Consider the following 13,113-nt stretch of genomic DNA (forward strand, 5'->3'; position numbering starts at 1 on the left):
CTAAGGACCCAGGTTTGATTCCTCAGTACCCACGTAAGCCAGATGTACAAAATGGTGCATGCACCTGGAGTAATGGCTAGAGACCCTGGTGTACCCATTCTCTTTCTCTCATCTGCCTTTCTACCCCCCCACTCTGAAATAAATAAATGAAATATTTTTTAAAAAAGCACCTGATATATGGAAAACCTTTCCTTTATTTGCTTATGTCTCAAACTTGTAATATTTGAAAAATACAATAAATCATTATTTACCTGAAAATTCTAAGTCAGTGATTCTCAAAATGCAATCCTGCAGAAAGGACAGCCCAGATCTACTGCATCAGAAACTCTAAGTGCATAGCCCAGCAATCTCTAACTATGATATACACTAAACTAAGAACCATTGTCCTAAAATAAAAATCATGAGGAAATATGATAAAGTGCTTTAAGAACTGTATATATAAAAAATAATGTACAATGTAGGCTTATGTTTATAAAAGCTTCTATAATAAAAATATTATGGGTAATATCTTTCTCTTTTTGAGGCCAAGCTGTCTTGAATTCACTATGTAGACCAGGTTATCCTTGAACTCATGGTGATCCAATCCATCTGCCTCAGCCTACCAAGAGATGGCATTATAGGAGTAAGCTACCATATCTACTTTGATAATTTCTTAACTGCAGAAATAATGCTGTACTTCTACACCCATAATTTAAAAGTATTTGCCGGGTGTGGTGGTGCATGCCTTTAATCCCAGCACTCGGGAGGCAGAGGTGGGAGGATTGTGAGTTCGAGGCCACCCTGAGACTCCATAGTGAATTCCAGGTCAGCCTGGGCTACAGTGAGACCCTACCTCAAAAAACCAAAAAAAAAAAAAAAAAAAAAGTATTTAATTTACTGACCTTGGGATTAAAAACAGTTCTAAGAAAATGAGTAAGATAACCTTTTCCCAGCTGCAAAATTTTTCAATTAAAAATAAAAGATGTGAAACACTCGGAAGTCCAAAATTTTAATGTAAAATTTCAATGGGAGACCTTACCTGTTTAAGTCCAACTTAGAAATTACAAGCAGTAATGCTGTATTTAGAAAATATTAATTTATCTAAATTAGAATTTCATTTAAACAAAAATATACTTTGCCTATACAATAATGTATGGGATTCACCTCTCATACTAAGTTCCATTGATCAGGTAGTATTTAAATGTTCTGAAAACATTTCAAATCCTCAGAGGAGGAGGAAATTAGAGGCAAAGACAAGGGAATCTACACAGCTGACGTATTGGTCAACCACCAATTAAATATTAAACAAAGAGAAAGCATTCTGAAATCTTGATACACAGCTTCTACACGAGTTGACATGCATTTGTGAAATAGAATAGCATAGCAAGTACAGTGACCAACTTGAATGCTATTTCCATCATCTGACACATGTCACTTCCAGGAGCTGTTCCAATTCCTTCACATGTGTTATGGCTCAAACTTTTAATTACGCTGAAGAATTCCTACAAGGGGAGGTTCTAACTAGATTTATGCAAAGCAGATGTGGACAGCCAAGCTAAGCAAGTCAGAATATAGGTTTAAAGACTTTAGCACTCCTTACTAAGAATTCCCATAGCATTCTAAGACATAAATAGAAGACCACAGAGCTGAGAGTCTTGAGGAGTTGTGCCAAAGGTTTAATTTATTTTGAAATAAAGGGAGCTTACTAGTCTATACTTTCATGAATGTCTACTTTTAATCATATAAAACCATCACTAGCATACTGTAGAGGCTGTATGAAATGTAAGCAAGCATTCTACATCACCACCAGCTCCCGTCAGCATGGAGTTGGCAGAACCCTGTGATACGTTGGATGTCCATCTGTATCAAGTGAACCTGATGTTTCCCTGAAGCATGAGATTATGTGTTTTATAGAAGGCTAATTGGGCTACAGGACTGGAACAATGCTAGGCACTGGAAGAAATCAATACAAATAAATGCAGTGACCCACATGGAATGGGACCTGGAGAAGGAGAGGGGTGAGCTAAAGACTCTTCACTTAGACAGGGAGGTGTCAGAAAAGGCATAGAGACATTCTGTTATTGAATTTGAAAACTCAAAGGACTTAAGAGACATTCTAATTAAGCTTTCCAATCAGGGCAACAGTATGGGAATGGGAACTCTGGATTTTGAGGCAACTTTCTCCTTTGAAGAAAAGGAAGGTAGTCTGTGAAGAACCAGGGATCTTACAGAATTTAAGCTATGCAACAGAAATTCAGGAGATAATGAAGTGTCTGGTACCTAGTTTCCAGGGACCATCATCAATGTCTCAGTTAAGCTTATATTATCAACCATGCTGGGTTATACCAGTGCCTAAAATACAACTACTCATTTACATTCAGTAAGAGTTTAAAGTGTCATGATCATGGTCTTTTTAGTCCAAGTGCATGTTCTATTCTTCACCACAAATCCAGCAAAGTGAAATAAATGGCTTTTATTTTACTTTATTGTTTGAGTTAAGTGCTTCCAACTCTCAGAATCCTCCAATAAGAATGTAAGCAGCACTGAACATGCTTCATAAATCTCATGAAACCACTACCCAGCAAACAGAGTCTGGAGGTACATACTGGGTGAAACCCCTGAGGGATCACAAGTGATCCTGCATCCCTAATCCTTGATGATACTAAGTACTGCAAAGTGGGTAGGAAAACCAAGGTAACAAGTTGTCTTACACAAGAAAGTCTTACCTAGGTGAACATATACATGATGACACTGCATTTGCTAAGAAAAACAGTATATAAACAAATCAAAACAGGCACGTTAGACTGAAATAACATAATCATGTACCCTTCACAAAGCCATAAAAGTTAGTTCTGCCTTCACATAAGTGTTTAAATCTCCCTCAACAAAACACTCACCATCAGATGGCAAGATAGAAGTGACAGAATCCTAGAGCACAGCCCTGCAGCCACACTGCTTGGGGCTCAGGGTGCAGGGCGCAGGGTTGGGCATGTGCACGAATGCCTGTCAGCAGGGAAGCAAGCAGCTGCTACATGAGATGCTCGAGCAGGGGGCTGTGTAGGACAGGAAGGAGAAATCTGTGAAGATGAACTATAGCCCAGCATTGAGCAATGTGGCATCTGTGGAATGCTGAGAAACAGAAGCACATAAAGCAACTTGGCATGTAGCTATTAGTGACGTCAGTGGATACCCAGAGAGGCGACAAAGGCAGAGCTGGAAGGCAGCAAGAAATGTTGGAGTTGTTATTTTGTTTTTATTAAGTGGAGGGTTTTTATTGGTAATGTTAGTCTTTTGGTAATACATCTCAGAAGTCAAGTAGCCCACTGGAGCCACAGCTCAGGGACTAATAAGACCTGGTGCAGCAAATAGTGTAGGCTGCCCAAGGGAGTGCAGTGTGCGCAGAGCACTGCTGAGCTGGACCCTTCCTTAGGGAGTTTCCAGGATGCTTTGCTGTCCTTGCCAAGTGCAGTCTAAAAATCCATCTGTGCCCAGGGCTGGCAGCCACAAGAAACTTCCCCAGGTTCCTGAGGTCTCAGCTAAAGCAACTGTTGTGCTAAGGGCTCCCAGGATTAAGCAACAGAGCTGAACAATGAAACCCTTACCATCAGCTGGCAAGGTAGGAGTGATCAAGCCCTAGGGCGCAGCAGCTCACTGGCCCTGTAGCCACACTCTGCTCAGGGCTCACGACTTGGAACTAGATGGCCCAACTGTCACAGGAGCTCCTTCCCATGGGTCTACATGCTCTCCTAGGCACTGCTTCTCTCTGAATTTTTTCCTATGATCAAGGCCAGACATGGGCCTCTACAGAAGTAGCTCTACAACTCTGGGTGAACTATGTGGGAAAGAAGTCACTGGTCCATTGTGACCAAGTCATGGGCTCTGGTTTGGAATGGAGGCCATTACCATTTGCAGGTTACAATTTCTATGGGTATTGCTTTAAGTTAAACAAACACTGTATTTTTGGTTGCTCAGGGAAACAAAATATCTATAAACACCAAAAGCTTGTGTGCTTCTTCTTTATAGAACTTGAGGTTTTTAAAAATACTTTATTTATCTGAGAAAAAGAGAAAGAGAGAATGGGCACGCCAGGGCCTCCAGCCACTGCAAATGAACTCCAGACACGTGAGCCCCTTGTGCATCTGACTTACATGGGTTCTTGGGAAAACTGAACCTGACTCATTTGGTTTTGCAGGCAAGTGCCTTAACTGCTAAGCCATCTCTCCAGCCCCAGAACCTGTGTTTTAAGGAGGATGCATTACCTTAGTTTTTGCTATTGTGCATGTTTAGCAAAGAACAAAAACAGATTTGTATGGCGAAGTTGAAACTTTCTGCATGCTTAATAATGGGCCTTGGCAGGTATCATCAAAGGGGCTGTTGTCACTGGCATGACTGGTGACTCTCTCTGCAGAATCAATGAACTGACTGGGGCCTTCACATTTGCTACTGTTGTGTAAGTGTGCGTGCTGCACTGTGGTTAGGATGCTCTAGCTCCTCACAGTAGGAAGAGAAATGATGGCAGTGCTAAAAATATAGCAATTAGGAAACAAACACACAAGATTAGCCTGCCCTGATTATTCATGGCTGTAAAATACACTAAATTACCTTATACAATGTCCATAAAAGTGCCAACAGCTTACCATTGATGATGACATTCATGACGACTTTCTCAAGTGTTAGTACACTAATTAGAACTTCCTAACATCTCTGGGAAATTACCATCTCACCTTCTGATACACTGCTGTGCAAGAAAACACAGGTTGCAAATTCAAGTCTAGAGAATGAGACTATGCTTAATTCAGGTCTTTCTCTCTCTCTCAACTCCATACAGCTCCCACACCTTCTTTACTCAGCAAGTCCAAGACTAATCTAAACAGGGACACTTCTTGCTTGATCCAAATATTACCATTTTTTTCCCTTTCCAGAAATAAGTGACCTCATTTTTAACTGAATGGATAAAGAAAACTGCTACTATGTAGAACACATTGTCAAAAGCCAAACCACCATGCTTCCAAACTATAGGAAGGTCAGATCATCTCTGGCCACCCACACAGACATGGGGGCTCACCAGGCAGTGCATCAGGGTCCTGTATCTTTTAAGACCATCAGAACACTGATCTTGGTTGTTCTGGTTCAAGTGCTGTATATGTATTAGATATTATCTGGTCAAAACTCAGCAGTATTACGATTTCTCTGTCGATGGAAATAGAACCAGAGTGACAAGCTACCTTCTGTGAACGAGCAGGAAAAGTGGGCAGGCAGAGCCACTGCCAGCTCTGCACTGACAGAAAGGGCCAGGCAGCAGGCTTGCACCTTGAGTAGGGGACACCACTGTGACTACCTGGGTTGTCTGATATGCATACACCTCAGAGTGCTCATACCCACTGTGGTGTAAAATGAGTCAGCTTTTTCTACCTAAAATAGATGCCAGGGCTGGACAGATGGCTCAGTGGTTAAAGTCGCTTGCTTATAAGGCCTAGTGGCCTGGATCTAAGTATTCCCCAGTACCCAAGGAAATACAGATACATAAAGTGGCACATGTGTAGGGAGTTCATTTGCAATGGCAGAAAGCCCTGATGCAACTGTGCTTATCATGGGTCCCTAGGTCCCTAGAAGAAACATCCTGATCAACATGAGCATAGTCAACTACCTTCCTCCTAAACGAACACCAAAAAGAAGAAATGATACCAGATACACATGACACACAATAGCACCCTTTCAGATAATTACATAAACTAATTATTCATATTTATTTAAAAAGGTATAAAAACCCACACAACTTAGAGTCCTTCCTCATCATTACCTCATAACCATCAGCTGCTCATCATTTATATTTTTTGCTTCATAAAGAGCAAGGAAGGGCCTCCTTAATACCTCTCTTTCACTCTACCACATTCCAAATCTTCTGAGTTCCACCCTACCCTTCAGTTTTATTAACTTTGTGTATTGTGTATGGTGTATTTGTGTGGGGGGGGGGGAAGAGAGAGATTTTGAGTGTACATTTGAATAGGCGAAGTTCACTATGTTGCCACAGCATTCAAAAGTGGGATGCCTGGCCCTACCTTCATCTCCGGAAGTTAAGGATGTAACAGCAACATGAGCAGCTCTCTACTGAATGCTTCACATGAGTCAGGCCAGTGCTGAGCCCTTCACCACTTTTATTGCTTAATCTTCAAGGCAAAATTCAGTTCACATGATCTTTGTTTCACAGTTGAGAAAACTGAACCAGGAAAGTTAAATAACTTGCCTAAGGTTATATAGCTAGTAAGTGACAGTCGGGAGCCAGGCACATGTCCTCTTGGCTACTGAACTCTTCACCCCATCCTGGTAGTCTCTAGGAGACTAACAGGCAATTTTTTAAAAGCCCCCCCACCACATACAAAAACTGAAAAAAAAAATAGAAAAAATTTTAAGGGAATCTAACTCCTGAGTCATTATTTATTTTCTGTATGTGATTTATGATTTGTATCTAGTACTGGACAAGAAGAAATAAAAGAACTAAAAAATGAATATGGAAAGAAGAAAAGAGGAAAGGGAACTTGGAGATGCAAGCCAGGCAAAGACCAGGGTCAAAGGAAGGCCACTCACAATGTCTTAATGCAAACACGGAATGCAGTGCAATTAGAACATCACTGTAGCCATCTAAAAAGTTAGTGGGGTCCTGGGGTCAGGGTTTGTGCTGATAAACTCAGTTCTCACAATACTTAGACAGGAGGACTGCCAGAAGATTGAGGTCAGCCCTGAGCTACACAGCGAGTACCAGGCTAACCAAGGTATATAGCAAGGTTGTTTAGGCCAAGGGCTGGGGAGACAGGTTCAGCCATTTATGGTACTTATCAGCAAAGCCTACTGGCCCAAATTCAATTCCTCAGTACCCACATAAAGCAAGATGCAAAAAGTAGTGCATGTATCTGAAGTTTGTTTGCAGTGGCAAGAGGCCCTGGTGTGTCCAATCTCTCTCTTCCCCCCTCTCTCATATCCCCCCTTTCTCAACCTCTCTGCTTTCTGCTTGCAAATAAATAAAAAATATTTTTAAATGACCAAAAAAAAAAGAGAATGAAAATGGCTTAGTGGTACAGCACATGTTTAGCATACACAATAACCTGGATTTGATTCCTGGGACCCACCTCCCCCAAAATATTAAGTGTGTTTAGACTAACACCAATTTACTACAATGAAACATTATAAATAACTGCATATGTACATTCCCTTGGTGGTTTGAAAGTAATGCCCCCAACAGGCTCATGCATTGTTAACACTTAATCCCCAGCAAAATAGCACAATTTGTGAAGGTTGTAGAACATTTAGGAGGTAAAGCCTTGCTAAACAAAGTGTGTCACTGGGGGCAGTGCTTGAGGTGTTATAGCCCAGCCCAGTTTGCTGTTGGTTAACTCTCTGTCTCTCCCCTCCAATGTGAAGATGTGACTCTGGCTTCTAGCTCAGGCCTGCCATGCCTTCCTCACCATGACAGACACTGAAACTATGAAATATAAGATGCTTCTGGTCAGGCATTTGTTCACAGCAATAAGAAGGTAACTGATAGACCTCTCCACTTTTTAAAACACAGGACTATGATTAATAGCTACACTGAAGTCCACTGGAGTTGTAGTTTGGAACACTATAAACAATGCAGCAGAAAACAATCTTTGTCTGCTTGAGTGAACATGGCCTTGCAGGACATTGGGAGTCATGAGCCAAATGATTACACTGGCTTCCTTAAGGCTACTGATACATAGTGTTAACCTCCTGCAAGAGCTATAGCAACATGAGTCCAACTCACCTGCATGAACTCTTTCCAGGCTTGTCAGTCTCATCTGTGAAACCCAGCATCATTGTTCAGTTTTCTTTGACTACTATTAAGGCAAAACTTTAAAATTGCCCCCCCCCTTTTTTTTTTCTATTTCACTGAATATTTGGAAAAATCCTGCATAGGTAGAAATTATCCTTATTTTATTGATTAAAAAAATAAAGGGCTAGAAAGATGGCTTACCAGTTAAGGCATTTGCCTTGGGAGCCTAAGGACCCAGGATCAATTTTCCAGTACCCACATAAGCCAGATGCACAAGGTAGCATATGTGCCTGGAGTTTATTTTCAGTGGTTGGAGGCTCTGGAGCACCTATTCCCTCTATCTGCTTCTCTTTTTCTCTCAAATAAATAAATGAAATGAAAAATAAAAATAAAGTAAGAAGATGGGATGGAGAAAAGGCTATGAAGTTAAGGCACTTCCATATGTAGTCTAATGATCCAAGGTTCAACTCTCTAGAACCCACGTAAGCCAGATGCACATGGTGGCACATGCATCTGGAATTCATCTTCAGTGGTTGGAGGCCCTGAGGTATCCGTATCTTCCCTCTCTCCCAATAAGTAGGAAAAAAATTTAAAAATTAAAACCATAAAAACAAATGAAGAAAGAAGAGAGAGGAAAGAAACGGTTCAAAGCATTTTTAAATACCTGTCTGAAGTTACTTATCAAATAGCAAAACAAATACCTTTGTTTTTTAACTATTTACAAAAAGATTTTGAATGCATTTTATTTATAATGAGAATGTTTAGCACTTTGAAATGGTTTTGCAGTTGGCTTAGAAAATTTCCTATTAAAAAATCTAAATAAAAAGAAACTGGAAGCCCTGGCGTGCCCATTCTCTCTCTCTCCCTCTACCTGTCTTTCTCTCTGTGTCTGTCGCTCTCAAATAAATAAATAAAAAATTTAAAAAAAAAAGAAAGAAACTGAATAATAAACAGGATCTATTACCATATTTAAAGTGTTTTCACTACCTGTGATTGCCTAGTTCATATATTTTACTGCAAAACAAATCATCCTTAATGCTATTAATCACCACTTCAGATATATTGGGTGCATAATCTGCTCATTTACCTTCAAATAATTAAGATATATTTTAAATTACTTATTCATGATTATGACAAATAAATTTCTAATTTATATTGCCTTTTGGTACAGTTGATATTTCAACTAGACTTTAGGTAAGACTTATAAAGGTCCCATTTTATAGTAGAAATAAATCTTTCTGGTTTTATTCAGAACATGGTCCTTCCTCTATGACTTAAAAAAAAAGTAACACTGAGGAGGAATGATTTTTGAATACACATAATGAAAATGTATGCTCTGTCATCTTCAGGGGTTGGAAACAGCAAAATGCCTAAAGTAATGTAAAGGATGGGCATCTCCATTGAAGTATAATGAAAAATATTCTAAGTGCAAACAGTTTTCCCTCTTCATTGGGGAATCATGTAAAACACCTAAGATTTTAAAAAGAAAGTGACCCAGTTTTAAAAACAAGTTAACAGCCTGCCTACTTTCTGATAAGTTTGAATATGTCACCTTCCTTTTAAAATGCATTTTTGTGCCCTTCAATTCTATTGCTTTCTCGCCCTAAAGACAAAGAAATATTGGCAGTTATCAATAATCTCACTAGGGAATCCAAGAAGAAGGAGTCTACCTGGGGTGGGACACAGTAAAGCAAGAGAAGAAGAAAACAACAGCCAGATCTTGGCTAGCAGAAAGTGCTCAGCACTCCTGAAACATCAGAGAAACTGGTTTGCCAACTAGCACTCAGAAGGCCCAACCTAATCACTGCCACCATGCAGTAAGTGCTAAATATCTGTGGGAACTAGAAGCCATCCTGAGACCTTCTTGAATCCCAAATCTGTTAACATCACTGAATGCCTGGCTTTTCCTAACATGTAGAAAGGCGCCAGAAACCTTCAGTGTTGGTGAGGGTTACCTACGTACCATAACACTGTGCAGCAGGCCTGGAGAGCCACTGGTACAGGCTGAAGCAGGAAAGCAGAGGGCTGGCTCCAAGGTATGAGTCAAAAGGAAAATATGAACCTCTCTGAATATTGGCTATGCTGACCACATGGAAACTGGTTCTGAAGGACGAAGAAAGATAGAGGAAGACTTGGTCATGGAACAAAACAAAATGAAGGACATATGAAATTGAGACAAGCATTTCTATTGATCTTGAACTTTAACAAAAAGACAAGATTATGTGGCTTATTAAAGAATTAGACATCAATAGTCAAAACAATATGGACACTGGGTGTTGTGGCACATACCTTTAATTCCAGCACTTGGGATGCAGAGGTAGGAGGATCACTGTGAGTTTGAGGCTAGCCTGAAACTGCACAGTGAATTCCAGGTTAGCCTGGGCTAGAGTGAAAGAGTGAAATTCTACCTCAAAAAACAAAACTAAAATAATAATATATTAGTATTAGGAAACTGAGAAGAAGGGAATAGCTGCAAAGCTGAAATTCTTGTCTGTGTAATAAAAAGAAAATACTCAATATTGAGCTCGGTGTGGTGGCACTTGCCTTTAAACCCAGCTCCCAGGAGGCAAAGGTGGGAGGACAGCCATGAGTTCAATGCCACCCTGAGACTACATACTGAAATCCAAGTCAGCCTGAGCTAGAGTGAGACCTTACCTCAAAAAAAAAAAATAAAATAAAATAAAAAATAAATAAATAAATAAAACCACAGTATCTAAAACTAGAAATTCAATAAATGGTATAACTATATGATTGGGAAATAAGGAAATGATTATGAGAAGACATAAAATAATTCAAAATGTGTACCATTTGCACAGACAGAGTGAATGAGAGAGAGAGAGAAGAGGTTCAAATGATGTTCACTAATAATCTTTTGGTATTAATTATACTTATTAAAAACAAAACTAAAAACTGAAACAGTAGCCAGTATTAAACATGAGAATTTAGAAAAAATATAAGCTATGTTAAAATACTGTCTATGCAGCTAATTTCATTTTCATAAACAAACAAAATGAAAATGCTATTTTTAAGTAGTAAGGAAGTCTATCTTTTTCTCTTTCCTACTGTAAGCAAATATGACATTATATAAGCAAAATGTAAAGTAAGAAAGCAAGCAGAAGAAAAGGGGTACACTAGAACCATAACGTAAGAATCAGAAAAATAACAGGAGACAGAAAATCACAGTGCCCTGACAGACAAGCAAGGCACAGAAAGCAATTTCCCTAGGAGGTGAGCAGCTGAGGGTGTGTGGCTGAGTTAGGGAAAGAAGGGAAGTGAGCAAAGCAGAGCTAAGGTTCAATCAGGAGCTGAGAAAGAGGAGCCCGAAGGACACTTAACAGAGAAGGGACGGGGCCAGGACACTTCCCTAGAGGTGAAAGGAGGTTGTGAAAGCTGGTTGCTGGCTGTTGCTAAAATCTGAAGAGACAGAAGATATTTAGGGAGAAAACAATGAAGAAGCAACTGAGGGCAAGAGAAAAGATGTCTGTCCAGTTTAAAATATATATATTAACTTTAAATAAATTATACTTTTGGCTTCCAATTATTATGATCCCCGGTTCCTGTGAAGTTCTTGAGAAGAGACCATTTGCTGTGATGGAAGCACAGTACTTAGAAGGACTCTGGCAGTTCATTATGAATTCTGGCAAACTATGAGTTCTAGACTTTATAAAAAGGCAAAGATTTTATGACTATGTAAACTAGATGTTACTTAAATTATTGTTACTTAAATGAATTTTTTTTTCTTACAGGTAAATTTTACCAAAGGTATAATTGTCTTTTGTTGCGGGGGGGGGGGGGTGTGATTGAGGAGGGTTTCACTCTGGCCCAGGCTGACCTGGACTAAACTATCTAGCCTCAGGGTGGTCTTGAACTCATGGCAATCCTCCTATCTCTGCCTCCTGAGTGCTGAGATTAAAGGTGTGCACCACCTTGCCCAGCAAATTGCTATTTTTTTTTGGGGGGGGGGAAGCAAGATTGCTGACTAATATGCTTTGTATTATCTATTTGTGCTTTTTATGTTTGTTTTTATTTATTTGAGAGCGACAGGCAGAGAGAGAAAAAGGCAGAGAGTTAGAGAGAGAATGGGCGCGCAAGGGCCTCCAGCCACTGCAAATGAACTCCAGATGCATGCGCCCCCTTGTGCATCTGGCTAATGTGGGTGCTGGGGAATAGAGCCTCGAACCAGGATCCTTAGGCTTTACAGGTAAGCGCTTAACCTCTAAGCCATTTCTCCAGCCCTATTTGTGCTTTTTAAAGCACTATAATAACCAATTATTCCTAACCTTGGCTGCATATTAGGATAACCCATGGAGCTGTTAAAATTAGCAATGTCTAGGTACTTCCCCAGCAATGCTGGGTAATTTATTTGGTTCATGGCCCTAGCATAGGGATTTTAAAAAATATTTTATTTTTATTTATTTGAGAGATAAAGGGGGGGGAGAGATAGAGAGAGAATGAATGGGTATGGTAGGGCCTCCAACTGGTGCAAATGAAGTGCAGACATATCAATCCTGGTTCCTGCGGCTTTGCAGGGAAATGCCTTAACCACTAAGCATTCTCTCCAGCCCACATTGTTTTTTCTTTTCTTTTCTTTTCCTTTTCCTTTTCCTATTTTTTTTTTTTTTTTTTTTTGAGGTAGGGTCTCACTCAAGCTCAGGCTGACCTGGGATTCACTATGTAGTCTCAGGATGGCCTTAAACCTTCAGAGATCTTCCTACCTCTGCCTCCTGAGTGCTGGAATTAAAGGCATGTGCCACCACACCCAGCTCCCACATTGGGATTTTTTAAAAAATATTTTTTTCAGCATTTTATTTTTATTTATTTATTTAGCTGACAGAGAAAGATGGAAAGACAGACAGAATGGGCACACCAGGGTCTCCAGCCAGTACAAACAAACGCCAGATGCATGAGCCACGTTGTGCATCTGGCTAACATGGGTCCTAGGGAATTGAACCTGGGTCCTTTGGCTTTGCAGCCATCCCTCCAGCCCCCACATTGGGATTTAAAAAAGTTATTTATTTATTTATTTGACAGAGAATGAGGGGGAGAGAGAATGGGCATGCCAGGGCTTCCAGACACTGTAAATGAAATCCAGACGCATGTGCCCCCTTGTGCATCTGGCTAACATAGGTCCTGGGGAATAGAATGGGTCCTTCTACTTTGCAGGCAAACACCTTAACCGCTAAGCCATCCCTCCAGCCCACACACTGGAATTTTTGACATCTCCCCCACTCCTTGCCCCACCTGAATAAGTCTATGAAAAGAGAATATAGAAGTATGAAAGGTTTAGAATGCAGAATTTTTCATTCCCACTTCATACATTTCTATATTAGTAACTTTTGAAACAATGG

The 13,113-nt window shown here is 40.1% G+C and overlaps 1 protein-coding gene across 6 annotated transcripts in view; it reads right to left on the minus strand.

Moving 5' to 3' along the window:
* Pkp4 (plakophilin 4) overlaps positions 1 to 13,113 on the minus strand; it is a 247,223-nt gene that overhangs the window by 189,188 nt on the left and 44,922 nt on the right. For 3 of the 6 annotated variants that reach the window (XM_045147110.1, XM_045147109.1, XM_045147111.1), the window contains exon 1: positions 9,729 to 9,850. The exons of 1 other annotated variant lie outside the window; for it this stretch is intronic. The gene's annotated coding sequence lies outside the window, so the exon portion shown is untranslated. Of the gene's footprint in view, positions 1 to 9,728; positions 9,851 to 13,113 lie in introns of those variants that run through there. 2 more of the 6 variants (XM_004651864.2, XM_045147108.1) reach the window with 1 other exon arrangement.

Source organism: Jaculus jaculus, chromosome 4 (assembly GCF_020740685.1).
Source record: "Jaculus jaculus isolate mJacJac1 chromosome 4, mJacJac1.mat.Y.cur, whole genome shotgun sequence".
Taxonomy (NCBI): Eukaryota; Metazoa; Chordata; class Mammalia; order Rodentia; family Dipodidae; genus Jaculus; species Jaculus jaculus.